This window comes from Trachypithecus francoisi, unplaced genomic scaffold, assembly GCF_009764315.1.
Source record: "Trachypithecus francoisi isolate TF-2019V2 unplaced genomic scaffold, Tfra_2.0 Lachesis_group5, whole genome shotgun sequence".
Taxonomy (NCBI): domain Eukaryota; kingdom Metazoa; phylum Chordata; class Mammalia; order Primates; family Cercopithecidae; genus Trachypithecus; species Trachypithecus francoisi.
Window position 1 is genome coordinate 90,030,146 of NW_022681470.1, and position 17,544 is coordinate 90,047,689.

Here is a 17,544-nt window from a genome sequence, read left to right on the forward strand (position 1 = left end):
CAAATATAGATTATAAACACACATACCAGTCACTATAAAAAATAAACTCTCGTTGATTACGTGGGATCTACTGAGTTGTAAGGCTTTAATGGTAGAGCTGCTTACATTGTATTCTTGACTAACTTCAGAGCCTTCTCTTGTTTTGGGCCCTACTCAAAACTGATGGTATCAGGAATTACTTAGGAAATGATTTGAAGTAGCTAATGTGTAATATACTGCCAAATGTGTCTATTTCAAATAATACATTTAGAAATAGGGAAATAAATAGGGTGCATTTGCGAATCGCTGGACATGTTACAAAATAAATTCAGAACAAACTTTGCTAATTTTAGTTGACCTTCGTGAGCCTCTATGCTACATCGTTGCTATGGTCTGAATGTTTCTGCCAAAACTCATGTTGAAATTTAATTGTAATGGTAACAATGTTGTGAGGTAGGACTTTTAACAGGTGACTAGGTCATGAGGACTCTACTCCCATGAATGGGCTAATACTGTTATCACAAAAGTGCATTAGTTATTACGGGAATGGGTTCTTGATAAAAAGGATGAATGTGGCCCAGTTTTCTCTCTGCCTCACATGCACACTTACTTCCTCATTCTACCATGGGCTGACCCTCGTCAGATGCCAGTGCCATTCTCATGGGCGTCCCAGCTCCAGAACAGTGAGTCAAACTTCTGTTATTTATAAAATTATCCAGTCTGTGATATTCTGTTATAGCAACAGAAAATGGACTAAGACAATTGTGTTTGGTATCCATGGATAAGTGTCAGTTCAGAGGCAGTATCCAGTAATCTCTCCAAAGTGTGAATATATTCTTTATAATCAGTTAGCTTGGCAAATGAATGCAGGTTCCTTTAGGCAAGATCACAAAAAGAATTTATATTATGTATGTACAGCAATGTCATAGGGTGCATCCTCAAAAGGATATCACCATTCAAGAGGTTCTGGGAAGATAAACTTGAGCTAGTCTGGAAATTAGATGAGAGGTATAATTCTTCATTATGGTGACTCAAGTCAGGATTACACTCATCAGTCCCAGAGATTTTAAAAATATATTATTACTATTATATGGATCTATTTTTCATTCTATTTCAGTCTCAGGAATGCCATAGTCAATTATGTAGCACCAAAGAGTTCTGCAAGCAAACAATTATAAAGACTACTGCTACCCATTTTATTAATCACATATATTCTTTATTATCTGGTAGGTACATGGTGACACTTTGTTCTTAATGGGATTTCATTCTCCCTATTGAAATCAGTGAACCATTCAATGGCAACATCTCACATATTCAATTATAATTGATAGAAAATAGTCACTGTTAAGATTGCCCCTGGTTGAGTCCATGTTTCAGCAACTGAGCAAATAGCAACAGCTATTCTAATCTCCTTGATCAGATATATTGGGCCTGGAATCTCTGGCTAAGTACACACTTCCATACACGTTGCCTATATCAATATTGTGTTTCTTCGTCTTCTGTCTAACAAATTTAGAATCAATTCTTACACACGTTTCCCAGGTTTCCAATACTATGAATTAGGGGTCTTCTGAGACTTGACACTAGTTTTGGATTAGGAGGCAATGGAGCCATAGAGAGAGTGAAGTGGACAGTGTTTCTAGTAATGGTGGCCAGAAAAGGTCATCAACTCCCTTTTACAAAACAAATATAAAATGAATGGAATTATCATAAACAACCATTTCAGGATACTGGAAATTGATGAAAGGCAGATAAGAAATTAAGAAACATTTATGCTCAAAAAATAACTAGAGCCTCAGATAAGAATAGCAAGAGTCTGTATTTTTGTTTTTTGTTGTTGTTGTTTTTGTTTTTGATGTTGTTTTTGTTTTTTTGTCTGGGGATGCTCCCAAAGTCTTCCTCATGCCCCCAGGTCAGTGGGTAGAAACTTTGGTTTTATCTGATTGAAGTTGGTTGTAAAAAAACAGCAGCTTTGGTGTCACAAAAGTCAATCTATATTTGCAACGGGGGTTGGGTGAGAAAGTCCAGCTTCAAACAAGAGACCACCTGAGAAAGCCTCATTAAAAATGAAAGCCAGGTGAGACCTGAGAACTGGCTGGAACTTCGACTACATTCACAGCTTGGACAAAAGTTGATCAACAGGGGTGCAACCTCATGGGCTCTAGGTCTTTGTTTACAATCTCTGCCCAATAGCTAGCTATTAAGCAATATAGTCAAAGGGAAAATCCTAGAATTCTAGGCTAAAAACTTAATTAAAAACCAAGACTACACTAGCATCCACATTCAGCAGATTCTGCATTTAAGTTGGAGAAAGTAACTAAAAAAGGCAAACAACAAGAGTGACATTTGAAAACATAAAACAAAATCCAGAGTTGCTACAAAATGTTTTGTTATTAACCATATATTATAAATCATGTAAAGACACAGAAAAGTGAGAGTCGAACTCAGGGGACAAAAACAGTCAATAGATATTGTTTTGAATGACCCCATATGTTGATTTAGCAGGCAGAGACATGGAAAATAGATTTTATAAAATGTTTAGAGCATTAAATGAAACTATGGTCAATGAATTAAAAGAAAAATATCATGACAATGATCCAGAAAATTTGGACTTTTTTTTTTTTTTTTGAGACAAAGTCTGGCTCTGTCGCCCAGGCTGGAGTGCAGTGGCATGATCTTGGCTCACTGAAACCTCCACCTCCCAGGTTCACACCATTCTCCTGCCTCAGCCTCTCAAGTAGCTGGGACTACAGGTGCCCGCCACCACACCCAGCTAATTTTTTGTATTTTTAGTAGAAATGGGGTTTCACCGTGTTCACCAGGATGGTCTCAATCTCCTGAGCTTGTGATCCACCTGCCTCGGCCTCCCAAAGTGCTGGGATTACAGGCGTGAGCCAATGCGCCTGGCCTGTACATTTAAAAAACAAATAGAAGCTACAAAAGGAAGCAAATACAAATTCTATACTTAAAAAATAAATTAACTGAAATGAAAATTTTATTTCATGGTATCAACAGCAAATATGACATGGCAGAAGAAAGAATGATGAACTTGAAGATTAATCAATATAAATTATTTAGTCCAAATACACAAGAAAACACAAGAATGAAGAAAAATGAAGTGTCTCAGAGATTTGCAAGCCAAACTAAAACATACCAACATAGATGTAGAAGGATTCCCAGAAAATGAATAAAGGGGTAGAAAAATATTTGAAAATAATGTCTGAAAACTTCCTAATTTAATGAAAAAAACATAGATTGAGGAAGCTCCAAAAATCCTGATGCAAAGAGAATCCCATATAGACACATCACAGTCAAGCCACTGAAAGCTAAATACAAAGATAAAATCTTGAAAACAACCTGAGAAACAGACTCATCACGTACAGAGAAAAAGCAATACATGTACTCTCATGTACAGAGAACAGCAGAAGATAAGTAAATGGCATTCAAGTTGTTGAAGGAAAAAATAAAACATTTTAACAAATAATTCTACATTTAGCAACAATATCCTTCAAAAATGAAGGCGAAATAGAGATGTTCCCAGATAAACAAAGACTGAGAGCATTTGTTGTTAGCAGACCTACCTTACAATAGATACTAAAGGAATTCTTCAGGCTGAAAGGAAGTGAAAACTGGTAGTAATTCATATCTACAAGAAAGAATGAAAAATAACCACAACAAACAGAAATTCTAACTATATTAGTAAGTTTTCTTCAGAGAAGTGAAAGCAATAGAATATATATGTGTGTGTATTTGTGTGTGTGTATACTTTATGTATTTACATTTATAAAGTAAGATGACATATATTGCAAAAATTGGCACACACATTATGGAGGCAAAGAAGTTCCACGATCTGCTGTCTACAAGCTGGAGAACCAGGAAAGCTGGTGGTGTAATGCAGTCCAAGTCCTAAGGCCTGTGATCTGAGAAGCCAAAATGAAAGTCGTGGTCTGAGTCTGAGAACAAGGATCACTCATGCCTAAGGGCAGGAGAAGATGGATGTCCCAGTACAAGCAGAGGGGAAATTTGGACTTCCTACACATTTTTGTTCTTTTCAGGCCTTCAATGGATTGGATGATGCCTACTCACATTGGTGAGGGTGATCTTCTTTATTTAGTCTGCTGATTCCAGTGCTAATCCCTTCCAGAAACACTCTCGCAGACACACCCAGAAATAATGTTTTACCAGCTATCTGGGCATCTCTTACCTCAGCCAAGTTGACACATAAAATTTACCACCAAACTACCTATGTAACATAAGTAGGTGATTATAAAGAAATGTATGTGTATGTATTGCATTCTGTTATTTTTTCTTTAATTTCATTTAAAAATCATATGCTTAACAGAAAAGAAAACAGTAAAAGGGGAACAGAGGAATAGAAAACATATAAAACATGGAACACAAATAACAAAATGTAAGATATTGATTCAATCATATCAGTAATTACATTAAAAGTGAATGGACTAAATAGTCTGATTAAAAGAGAGAGATTACCAGATTGGATTACAAAAACAACAATATCCAGCTATATTTTGTTTATAGGAGACACACTTTAGAATCAAAGACATAAATACTTTTATGGTGAAAGGTTGTAAATAAATAAATCACACAAACAGTAAGCATAAGAGAGCTGAAGTGGCTATTCAATTTACATTTGAACAAAATGAGTTTAAACTCTGTGGGTCCACTTATACATGGAATTTTTCTGTATTCCCATAAAAATATTGTAAAATTATTTGGAGATTAGTGGCAACTTCATAAAGCAGACCAACCATGTGACCTACAAATATCACAATAACTAAGAAAAAGTTAATTATGTCATCAATGCATAAAACATATGCAAATGCTAGTTTATTTTATCATTTACTACCATAAAATATACATGAACCTATTATAAAAAGTTAAAATGCATCAAAACTTATGCACACAAACAGCAATTTGCAGTTGAAAGAAATATAAACAAATGAAAATATGCAGTATTAAGTCATAACTGTATAAAATTAACCATAGTATATACCATACTATTGTAATAATTTCATAACCACCTCCTGTTGGTTTTGTGGTGAGCTCAAACGTTACAAGTATCTGCTTAAAATGCCCTGTGATACTGATCATATCCATGTGATCAGTTCACTCCTCCAGTAAGCTGTATAACACAGAAAAGAGTAAAATCTCATGGTTCTTACGTATTTTTCATCGTATTTAGGGTATTATAGTTAATCATGGGACCCATACAAAGTGACACTAGCAACGCTAAATGTGCTCTCAAGAAACAGAGAAAAGCCATAGCACTAAAGAAAAAGTTTAACTGTTTGCTGTGTACCATAGATCGAGGTCTGCAGCTGTGGTTGCCCACCATTTTGAGATAAATGAATCCAGTGTAAGGACCATTGTAAGAAAAGGAAATTAGTGAAACCATCACTACAGCTACACCAGCAGGTGTGAAAATCTTGCACATTTCATAAAATATTTTTTAATCTCATATTGAAAATGCAGCTTTTGGGGCGGAGCAAGATGGCCGAATAGGAGCAGCTCCAGTCTCCAACTCCCAGCGCGAGCGACACAGAAGACCGGTGATTTCTGCGTTTTCAACTGAGGTACTGGGGTCATCTCGCTAGGGAGTGCCGGACAATCGGTGCTGGTCAGCTGCTGCAGCCTGACCAGCGTGAGCTGAAGCAGGGCGAGGCATCGCCTCACCTGGAAGCGCAAGGGGGAAAGGAATCCCTTTTTCCTAGCCAGGGGAACTGAGACACACAACACCTGGAAAATCGGGTAACTCCCACCCCAATACTGCGCTTTAAGGAAACAGGCACACCAGGAGAATATATCCCACACCTGGCCGGGAGGGTCCCATGCCCACGGAGCCTCCCTCACTGCTAACACAGCCGTCTGCGGCGATCTATCCGCAAGGCAGCAGCGAGGCTGGGGGAGGGGCGCCCGCCATTGCTGAGGCTTAAGTAGGTAAACAAAGCCGCTGGGAAGCTCAAACTGGGTGGAGCTCACAGCAGCTCAAGGAAGCCTGCCTGTCTCTGTAGACTCTACCTCTGCGGTCAGCGCACAGCTGCAGCCCATTAGGGGAAAGAACGGGGGCGGTGCAGACGCGAACGACTCTGTCTGACAACTTTGGGGAGAGCCGTGGATCTCCCAACGTGGAGGTTGAGATCCGAGAACGGACAGACTGCCTGCTCAGGTGGGTCCCTGACCCCTGAGTAGCCTAGCTGGGAGACATCCCCCACTAGGGGCAGTCTGACACCCCACACCTCACAGGGTGGCGTCACTCCTGAGAGGAAACTTCCAAAGAAAGAATCAGACAGGTACACTCGCTGTTCAGCAATATTCTATCTTCGGCAACCTCTGCTGCTGATACCCAGGCAAACAGGGTCTGGAGTGGACCTCAAGCAATCTCCAACAGACCAACAGACAGTCCTTCTGACTGTCAGACGGAAAACTATCAAACAGGAAGGACACCTATACCAAAACCCCATCCGTACGTCACCATCATCAAAGTCCAGAGACAGATAAAACCACAAAGATGGGGAAGAAGCAGGGCAGAAAAGCTGGAAATTCAAAAAATAAGAGCGCATCTCCCCCTGCAAAGGAGCGCAGCCCATCACCAGCAACGGATCAAAGCTGGTCAGAGAATGACTTTGACGAGATGAGAGAAGAAGGCTTCACTCCATCAAACCTCTCAGAGCTAAAGGAGGAATTACGTACCCAGCGCAAAGAAACTAAAAATCTTGAAAAAAAAGTGAAGAATTGACAGCTAGATTAATTAATGCAGAGAAGATCATAAACGAAATGACAGAGATGAAAACCATGACACGAGAAATACGTGACAAATGCACAAGCTTCAGTAACCGACTCGATCAACTGGAAGAAAGAGTATCAGCGATTGAGGATCAAATGAATGAAATGAAGCGAGAAGAGAAACCAAAAGAAAAAAGAAGAAAAAGAAATGAACAAAGCCTGCAAGAAGTATGGGATTATGTAAAAAGACCAAATCTACGTCTGATTGGGGTGCCTGAAAGTGAGGGGGAAAATGGAACCAAGTTGGAAAACACTCTTCAGGATATCATCCAGGAGAACTTCCCCAACCTAGTAGGGCAGGCCAACATTCAAATTCAGGAAATACAGAGAACGCCACAAAGATACTCCTCCAGAAGAGCAACTCCAAGACACATAATTGCCAGATTCACTAAAGTTGAAATGAAGGAAAAAATCTTAAGGGCAGCCAGAGAGAAAGGTCGGGTTACCCACAAAGGGAAGCCCATCAGAATAACAGCAGACCTCTCGGCAGAAACTCTACAAGCCAGAAGAGAGTGGGGGCCAATATTCAACGTTCTTAAAGAAAAGAATTTTCAACCCAGAATTTCATATCCAGCCAAACTAAGCTTCATCAGTGAAGGAGAAATAAAATCCTTTACAGATAAGCAAATGCTTAAAGATTTTGTAACCACCAGGCCTGCCTTACAAGAGACCCTGAAGGAAGCCCTAAACATGGAAAGGAACAAGCGGTACCAGCCATTGCAAAAACATGCCAAAATGTAAAGACCATCGAGGCTAGGAAGAAACTGCATCAACTAACGAGCAAAATAACCAGTTAATATCATAATGACAGGATCAAGTTCACACATAACAATATTAACCTTAAATGTAAATGGACTAAATGCTCCAATTAAAAGACACAGACTGGCAAACTGGATCAAGAGTCAAGACCCATCAGTCTGCTGTATTCAGGAGACCCATCTCACATGCAGAGACATACATAGGCTCAAAATAAAGGGATGGAGGAAGATCTACCAAGCAAATGGAGAACAAAAAAAAGCAGGGGTTGCAATCCTAGTCTCTGATAAAACAGACTTTCAACCATCAAAGATCAAAAGAGACAAAGAAGGCCATTACATAATGGTAAAGGGATCAATTCAACAGGAAGAGCTAACTCTCCTAAATATATATGCACCCAATACAGGAGCACCCAGATTCATAAAGCAAGTCCTTAGAGACCTACAAAGAGACTTAGACTCCCATACAATAATAATGGGAGATTTCAACACTCCACTGTCAACATTAGACAGATCAACGAGACAGAAAGTTAACAAGGATATCCAGGAATTGAACTCATCTCTGCACCAAGCGGACCTAATAGACATCTATAGAACTCTCCACCCCAAATCAACAGAATATACATTCTTCTCAGCACCACATCGCACTTATTCCAAAATTGACCACATCATTGGAAGTAAAGCACTCCTCAGCAAATGTACAAGAACAGAAATTATAACAAACTGTCTCTCAGACCACAGTGCAATCAAACTAGAACTCAGGACTAAGAAACTCAATCCAAACCGCTCAACTACATGGAAACTGAACAACCTGCTCCTGAATGACTACTGGGTACATAACGAAATGAAAGCAGAAATAAAGATGTTCTTTGAAACCAATGAGAACAAAGATACAACATACCAGAATCTCTGGGACACATTTAAAGCAGTGTGTAGAGGGAAATTTATAGCACTAAATGCCCACAAGAGAAAGCAGGAGAGATCTAAAATTGACACTCTAACAGCACAATTAAAAGAACTAGAGAGGCAAGAGCAAACACATTCAAAAGCTAGCAGAAGGCAAGAAATAACTAAGATCAGAGCAGAACTGAAGGAGATAGAGTCACAAAAAACCCTCCAAAAAATCAATGAATCCAGGAGTTGGTTTTTTGAAAAGATCAACAAAATTGACAGACCGCTAGCTAGACTAATAAAGAAGAAAAGAGAGAGGAATCAAATAGACGCAATAAAAAATGATAAAGGGGATATCACCACCGACCCCACAGAAATACAAACTACCATCAGAGAATACTATAAACACCTCTACGCAAATCAACTAGAAAATCTAGAAGAAATGGATAATTTCCTGGACACTTACACTCTCCCAAGACTAAACCAGGAAGAAGTTGAATCCCTGAATAGACCAATAGCAGGCTCTGAAATTGAGGCAACAATTAATAGCCTACCCACCAAAAAAAGTCCAGGACCAGATGGATTCACAGCTGAATTCTACCAGAGGTACAAGGTGGAGCTGGTACCATTCCTTCTGAAACTATTTCAATCAATAGAAAAAGAGGGAATCCTCCCTAACTCTTTTTATGAGGCCAACATCATCCTGATACCAAAGCCTGGCAGAGACACAACAAAAAGAGAGAATTTTAGACCAATATCCCTGATGAACATCGATGCAAAAATCCTCAATAAAATACTGGCAAACCGGACTCAGCAGCACATCAAAAAGCTTATCCACCATGATCAAGTGGGCTTCATCCCTGGGATGCAAGGCTGGTTCAACACTCGCAAATCAATAAACGTAATCCAGCATATAAACAGAACCAAAGACAAGAACCACATGATTATCTCAATAGATGCAGAAAAGGCTTTTGACAAAATTCAACAGCCCTTTATGCTAAAAACGCTCAATAAATTTGGTATTGATGGAACGTACCTCAAAATAATAAGAGCTATTTATGACAAACCCACAGCTAATATCATACTGAATGGGCAAAAACTGGAAAAATTCCCTTTGAAAACTGGCACAAGACAGGGATGCCCTCTCTCACCACTCCTATTCAACATAGTGTTGGAAGTTCTGGCTAGGGCAATCAGGCAAGAGAAAGAAATCAAGGGTATCCAGTTAGGAAAAGAAGAAGTCAAATTGTCCCTGTTTGCAGATGACATGATTGTATATTTAGAAAACCCCATTGTCTCAGCCCAAAATCTGCTTAAGCTGATAAGCAACTTCAGCAAAGTCTCAGGATACAAAATTAATGTGCAAAAATCCCAAGCATTCTTATACACCAGTAACAGACAAGCAGAGAGCCAAATTAGGAATGAACTTCCATTCACAATTGCTTCAAAGAGAATAAAATACCTAGGAATCCAGCTTACAAGGGATGTAAAGGACCTCTTCAAGGAGAACTACAAACCACTGCTCAGTGAAATCAAAGAGGACACAAACAAATGGAACAACATACCATGCTCATGGATAGGAAGAATCAATATCGTGAAAATGGCCATACTGCCCAAGGTGATTTATAGATTCAATGCCATCCCCATCAAGCTACCAATGACTTTCTTCACAGAATTGGAAAAAACGGCTTTAAAGTTCATATGGAACCAAAAAAGAGCCCGCATTGCCAAGACAATCCTAAGTCAAAAGGACAAAGCTGGAGGCGTCACGCTACCTGACTTCAAACTATACTACAAGGCTACAGTAACCAAAACAGCATGGTACTGGTACCACAACAGAGATATAGACCAATGGAACAGAACAGAGTCCTCAGAAATAATACCACACATCTACAGCCATCTGATCTTTGACAAACCTGAGAGAAACAAGAAATGGGGAAAGGATTCCCTATTTACTAAATGGTGCTGGGAAAATTGGCTAGCCATAAGTAGAAAGCTGAAACTGGATCCTTTCCTTACCCCTTATACGAAAATTAATTCAAGATGGATTAGAGACTTAAATGTTAGACCTAATACCATAAAAACCCTAGAAGAAAATCTAGGTAGTACCATTCAGGACATAGGCATGGGCAAGGACTTCATGTCTAAAACACCAAAAGCAACAGCAGCAAAAGCAAAAATTGACACATGGGATCTAATTAAACTAAAGAGCTTTTGCACAGCCAAAGAAACTACCATCAGAGTGAACAGGCAACCTACAGAATGGGAAAAAATTTTTGCAACCTACTCATCTGACAAAGGGCTAATATCCAGAATCTACCAAGAACTCAAACAATATACAAGAAAAAAGCAAACAACCCCATCAAAAAGTGGGGAAAGGATATGAACAGACATTTCTCAAAAGAAGACATCCATACAGCCAACAGACACATGAAAAAATGCTCATCATCACTGGCCATCAGAGAAATGCAAATCAAAACCACAATGAGATACCATCTCACACCAGTTAGAATGGCAATCATTAAGAAGTCAGGAAACAACAGGTGTTGGAGAGGATGTGGAGAAATAGGAACACTTTTACACTGTTGGTGGGATTGTAAACTAGTTCAACCATTATGGAAAACAGTATGGCGATTCCTCAAGGATCTAGAACTAGATGTACCATATGACCCAGCCATCCCACTACTGGGTATATACCCAAAGGATTATAAATTACTCTACTACAAAGACACATGCACACGTTTGTTTATTGCGGCACTATTCACAATAGCAAAGACTTGGAATCAACCCAAATGTCCATCTGTGACAGACTGGATTAAGAAAATGTGGCACATATACACCATGGAATACTATGCAGCCATCAAAAAGGATGAGTTTGTGTCCTTTGTAGGGACATGGATGCAGCTGGAAACCATCATTCTTAGCAAACTATCACAAGAAGAGAAAACCAAACACCGCATGTTCTCACTCATAGGTGGGAACTGAACAATGAGATCACTTGGACTCGGGAAGGGGAACATCACACACTGGGGCCTATCATGGGGAGGGGGGAGGAGGGAGGGATTGCATTGGGGAGTTATACATGATATAAACGTCATGCACATGTACCCTAGAACTTAAAGTATAATAAAAAAATAAATAAATAAATAAAATAAAATAAAATATGATCACAAAAAAAAAAAAAAAAGAAAATGCAGCTTTTATGAAATAACAGGATTGGCTATTATAATCAAGGCATACCTATGTACTCTAATACTGTTTGAGAAAAAGCAAAGTCATTATATCACAACTTAAAGTAAAAGGAAGGTGAAGATCTAAAGTTGAAGAATTTAATGCCAGCAAAGGATGATATGATACTTTTAGAAAGAAGTTTGGGGCCGGGCGCGGTGGCTCACCCATGTAATCCCAGCACTTGGGGAGGACGAGGCAGGCAGATCACAAGGCCAGGAGATTGAGACCATCCTGACCAACACGTTGAAACCCCGTCTCTACTAAAAATACAAAAAATTAACTGGGTGTGGTAGCGAGTGCCTGTAATCCCAGCTACTTGGGAGGCTGAGGCGTGAGAATCTCTCGAACCCAGGAGGCAGAGGTTACAGTGAGCCGAGATCATGCCACTGTACTCTGGCCTGGCGACAGAGCAAGACTCCCGTCTCAAAAAAAAAAAAAAAAAAAAGAAGTTTTGCTTAAAAAATATCAAGACAATAGGAAAAACAGCTTCTGCTAACAAAGAAGCAGAAATTTCCCAGATGCCATTAAGGAAATTATTGAGTAGAAAGGATATCTTCCTGAAGATGTTTTTAATATAGGCAGAAGTATCCTATTCTGAAAACAGGTCACAAATTATATTTATTAGTAAGAAAGAGAAGTGAACACCAGATTTTACAACAGGAAGAATTGGGCATACTCTAATTTTTTGTGCAGATGCAGACAAGTTTATAATCAAGACTGCCCTTATCTATAAAGCTTGCTAGCTTCTGAGACTTGGGGAAAAAATAAATACCAGCTGCCAGTCATTGGATTAGATAACAAGAAGGTCTGGACGAGAACCCTTTTTCTGGATTGATTCCATTGATGCTTTGTCTCTGAAGTCAGTAAGTACCTTGCCAGTAAGGAGCTGCCTTTTGAAATTCTTTGATATTGGACAATTTCCCTAACCACCCAGAATGCCATGAGTTCAACACAAAAAGGCATAGAAGTGGTCAACTTGCACCCAAATACAACATCTCTAATTCAGCATCCAGCCTCTAGATCAGGGGATCATAAGAACATTTAAGGCTCACTACATGTGGTGTTCTATGAAAAAGATTTTCAATGCTATGGGAGAGAACCACAATATAGAGTACATCATGAAAGTCTGGAAGGCTTACATCATCCAAGATACCATCATTATTGTGGAAAAAGTGATGAGAGCCCATCAAGACTGAAACAATAAATTTTTGCAGGAGAAAATTGCGTTCAGATGATGTGCATGACTTCATATGATTTATGACAGAGCCAATCAAGAAAATCATGAGGGGGCGGAGCAAGATGGCCAAATAGGAACAGCTCCAGTCTCCAGCTCCCAGCACGAGTGACACAGAAGACAGGTGATTTCTGCATTTTCAACTGAGGTACTGGGTTTATCTCACCAGGGAGTGCCGGACAATCGGTGCTGGTCAGGTGCTGCAGCCTGACCAGTGAGAGCTGAAGCAGGGTGAAGCATTGCCTCACCTGGGAAGCGCAAGAAGGAAGGGAATCCCTTTTCCTAGCCAGGGAAACTGAGACATACAACACCTGGAAAATCGGGTAACTTCCACCCCAATACTGTGCTTTAAGCAAACAGGCACATCAGGAGATTATATCCCACATGTGGCTGGGAGGGTCCCACAACCAGGGAGCCTTCCTCATTCATTGCTAGCACAGCAGTCTGTGATCTAACTGCAAGGCAGCAGCGAGCCTGGGGGAGGGGCGCCCGCCATTGCTGAGGCTTAAGTAGGTAAACAAAGCCCTGGGAAGATCGAACTGGGTGGAGCTCACAGCAGCTCAAGGAGGCCTGCCAGTCTCTGTAGACTCCACCTCTGGGGACAGGGCACAGCTAAACAACAACAACAACAACAAAAAGCAGCAGAAACCTCTGCAGAAACAAACGACTCTGTCTGACAGCTTTGAAGAGAGCAGTGGATCTCCCAACATGGAGGTTGAGATCAGAGAACGGACAGACTGCCTGCTCAAGTGGGTCCCTGACCCCTGAGAAGCCTAACTGGGAGATATCCTCCACTAGGGGCAGACCGACACCCCACACCTCACACGGTGGAGTACACCCCTGAGAGGAAGCTTCCAAAGTAAGAATCAGACAGGTACACTCACTGTTCAGCAGGATTCTATCTTCTGCAGCCTCTGCTGCTGACACCCAGGCAAACAGGGTCTGGAGTGGACCTCAAGCAATCTCCACCAGACCTACAGCTGAGGGTCCTGACTGTCAGAAGGAAAACTAACAAACAGGAAGGACACCCACACCAAAACCCCATCAGTACGTCACCATCATCAACGACCAGAGGCAGATAAAACCACAAAGATGGGGAAAAATCAGGGCAGAAAAGCTGGAAATTCAAAGAATAAGAGCGCATCATCTCCTCCTCCAAAGGAACGCAGCTCATCGCCAGCAACGGATCAAAGCTGGATGGAGAATGACTTTGACAAGATGAGAGAAGAAGGCTTCAGACCATCAAATTTCTCAGAGCTAAAGGAGGAATTACGTACCCAGCGCAAAGAAACTAAAAACCTTGAAAAAAGAGTGGAAGAATTGATAATCAGAATAATTAATGCAGAGAAGGCCATAAAAGAAACGACAGAGATGAAAACCATGACACGAGAAGTACGTGACAAATGCACAAGCTTCAGTAACTGACTCGATCAACTGGAAGAAAGAGTATCAGCGATTGAAGATCAAATGAATGAAGTGAAGCGAAAAGAGAAGTCTAAAGAAAAAGGAAGAAAAAGAAATGAACAAAACCTGCAAGAAATATGGGATTATGTAAAAAGACCAAATCTACGTCTGATTGGGGTGCCTGAAAGTGAGGGAGAAAATGGAACCAAGTTGGACAACACTCTTCAGGATATCATCCAGGAGAACTTCCCCAACCTAGTAGGGCAGGCCAACATTCAAATTCAGGAAATACAGAGAACACCACAAAGATCCTCCTCCAGAAGAGCAACTCCAAGACACATAATTGCCAGATTCACCAAAGTTGAAATGAAGGAAAAAATCTTAAGGGCAGCCAGAGAGAAAGGTCGGGTTACCCACAAAGGGAAGCCCATCAGACTAACAGCAGATCTCTCAGCAGAAACTCCACAAGCCAGAAGAGACTGGGGGCCAATATTCAACATTCTTAAAGAAAAGAATTTTCAACCCAGAATTTCATATCCAGCCAAACTAAGTTTCATCAGTGAAGGAGAAATAAAATCCTTTACAGATAAGAAAATGCTTAGAGATTTTGTCACCACCAGGCCTGCCTTACAAGAGACCCTGAAGGAAGCCCTAAACATGGAAAGGAACAACTGGTACCAGCCATTGCAAAAAAATGTCAAAATGTAAAGACCATCGAGGCTAGGAAGAAACGGCATCATCTAACGAGCAAAATAACCAGTTAATATGATAATGGCAGGATCAAGTTCACACATCACAATATTAACCTTAAATGTAAATGGACTAAATGGTCCAATTAAAAGACACAGACTGGCAAATTGGATATAGAGTCAAGACCCATCAGTCTGTTGTATTTAGGAGACCCATCTCACATGCAGAGACATACATAGGCTCAAAATAAAGGGATGGAAGAAGATCTACCAAGCAAATGAAGAACAAAAAAAAAAAGCAGGGGTTGCAATCCTAGTCTCTGATAAAACAGACTTTAAACCATCAAAGTTCAAAAGAGACAAAGAAGGCCATTACATAATGGTAAAGGGATCAATTCAACAGGAAGAGCTAACTATCCTAAATATATATGCACCCAATACAGGAGCATCCAGATTCATAAAGCAAGTCCTTAGAGACTTACAAAGAGACTTAGACTCCCATACAATAATAATGGGAGACTTCCATACCCCATTGTCAACATTAGACAGATCAACGAGACAGAAAGTTAACAAGGATATCCTGGAATTGAACTCATCTCTGCAGCAAGCAGACCTAATAGACATCTACAGAACTCTACACCCCAAATGAACAAAATATACATTCTTCTCAGCACCACATCGAACTTTTTCCAAAATTGACCACATAATTGGAAGTAAAGCACTCCTCAGCAAATGTACAAAACCAGAAATTATAACAAACTATCTCTCAGACCACAGTGCAATCAAACTAGAACTCAGGACTAAGAAACTCAATCAAAACCACTCAACTACATGGAAATTGAATAACCTGCTCCTGAATAACTACTGGGTACATAACGAAATGAAGGCAGAAATAAAGATGTTCTTTGAAACCAATGAGAACAAAGATACAAAATACCAGAATCCCTGGGACACATTTAAAGCAGTGTGTAGAGGGAAATTTATAACACGAAATGCCCACAAGAGAAAACTGGAAAGATCTAAAATGGACACTCTAACATCACAATTAAAAGAACTAGAGAAGCAAGAGCAAACACATTCAAAAGCTGGCAGAAGGCAAGAAATAACTAAGATCACAGCAGAACTGAAGGAGATAGAGACACAAAAAACCCTCCAAAAAATCAATGAATCCAGGAGTTGGTTTTTTGAAAAGATCAACAAAATTGATAGACTGCTAGCAAGACTAATAAAGAAGAAAAGAGAGAAGAATCAAATAGACACAATAAAAAATGATAAAGGGGATATCACCACCGACCCCACAGAAATACAAACTACCATCAGAGAATACTATAAACACCTCTACGCAAATCAACTAGAAAATCTAGAAGAAATGGATAAATTCCTGGACACTTACACTCTCCCAAGACTAAACCAGGAAGAAGTTGAATCCCTGAATAGACCAATAGCAGGCTCTGAAATTGAGGCAATAATTAATAGCCTACCCACCAAAAAAAGTCCAGGACCAGATGGATTCACAGCTGAATTCTACCAGAGGTACAAGGAGGAGCTGTTACCATTCCTTCTGAAACTATTCCAATCAATAGAAAAAGAGGGAATCCTCCCTAACTCATTTTATGAGGCCAAAGCCTGGCAGAGACACAACAAAAAAAGAGAATTTTAGACCAATATCCTTGATGAACATCGATGCAAAAATCCTCAATAAAATACTGGCAAACCAGATCCAGCAGCACATGAAAAAGATTATCCACCATGATCAAGTGGGCTTCATCCCTGGAATGCAAGGCTGGTTCAACATATGCTAATCAATAAATGTAATCCAGCATATAAACAGAACCAAAGACAAACACCACATGATTATTTGATTATCTCAATAGATCCAGAAAAGGCCTTTGACAAAATTCAACAGCCCTTCATGCTAAAAACGCTCAATAAATTCGGTATTGATGGAACGTATCTCAAAATAATAAGAGCTATTTATGACAAACCCACAGCCAATATCATACTGAATGGGCAAAAACTGGAAGCATTCCCTTTGAAAACCAGCACAAGACAGGGATGCCCTCTCTCACCATTCCTACTCAATATAGTGTTTAATTTCTGGCTAGGGCAATCAGGCAAGAGAAAGAAATAAAGGGTATTCAGTTAGGAAAAGAAGAAGTCAAATTGTCCCTGTTTGCAGATGACATGATTGTGTATTTAGAAAACCCCATTGTCTCACCCCAAAATCTCCTTAAGCTAATAAGAAACTTCAGCAAAGTCTCAGGATACAAAATTAATGTGCAAAAGTCACAAGCATTCTTAGACACCAGTAACAGACAAATAGAGAGCCAAATCAGGAATGAACTTCCATTCACAATTGCTTCAAAGAGAATCAAATACCTAGGAATCCAACTTACAAGGGATGTAAAGGACCTCTTCAAGGAGAACTACAAACCACTGCTCAGTGAAATCAAAGAGAACAAAAACAAATGGAAAAACATACAATGCTCATGGATAGGAAGAATCAATATCGTGAAAATGGCCATACTGCCCACGGTCATTTATAGAATCAGAGCCA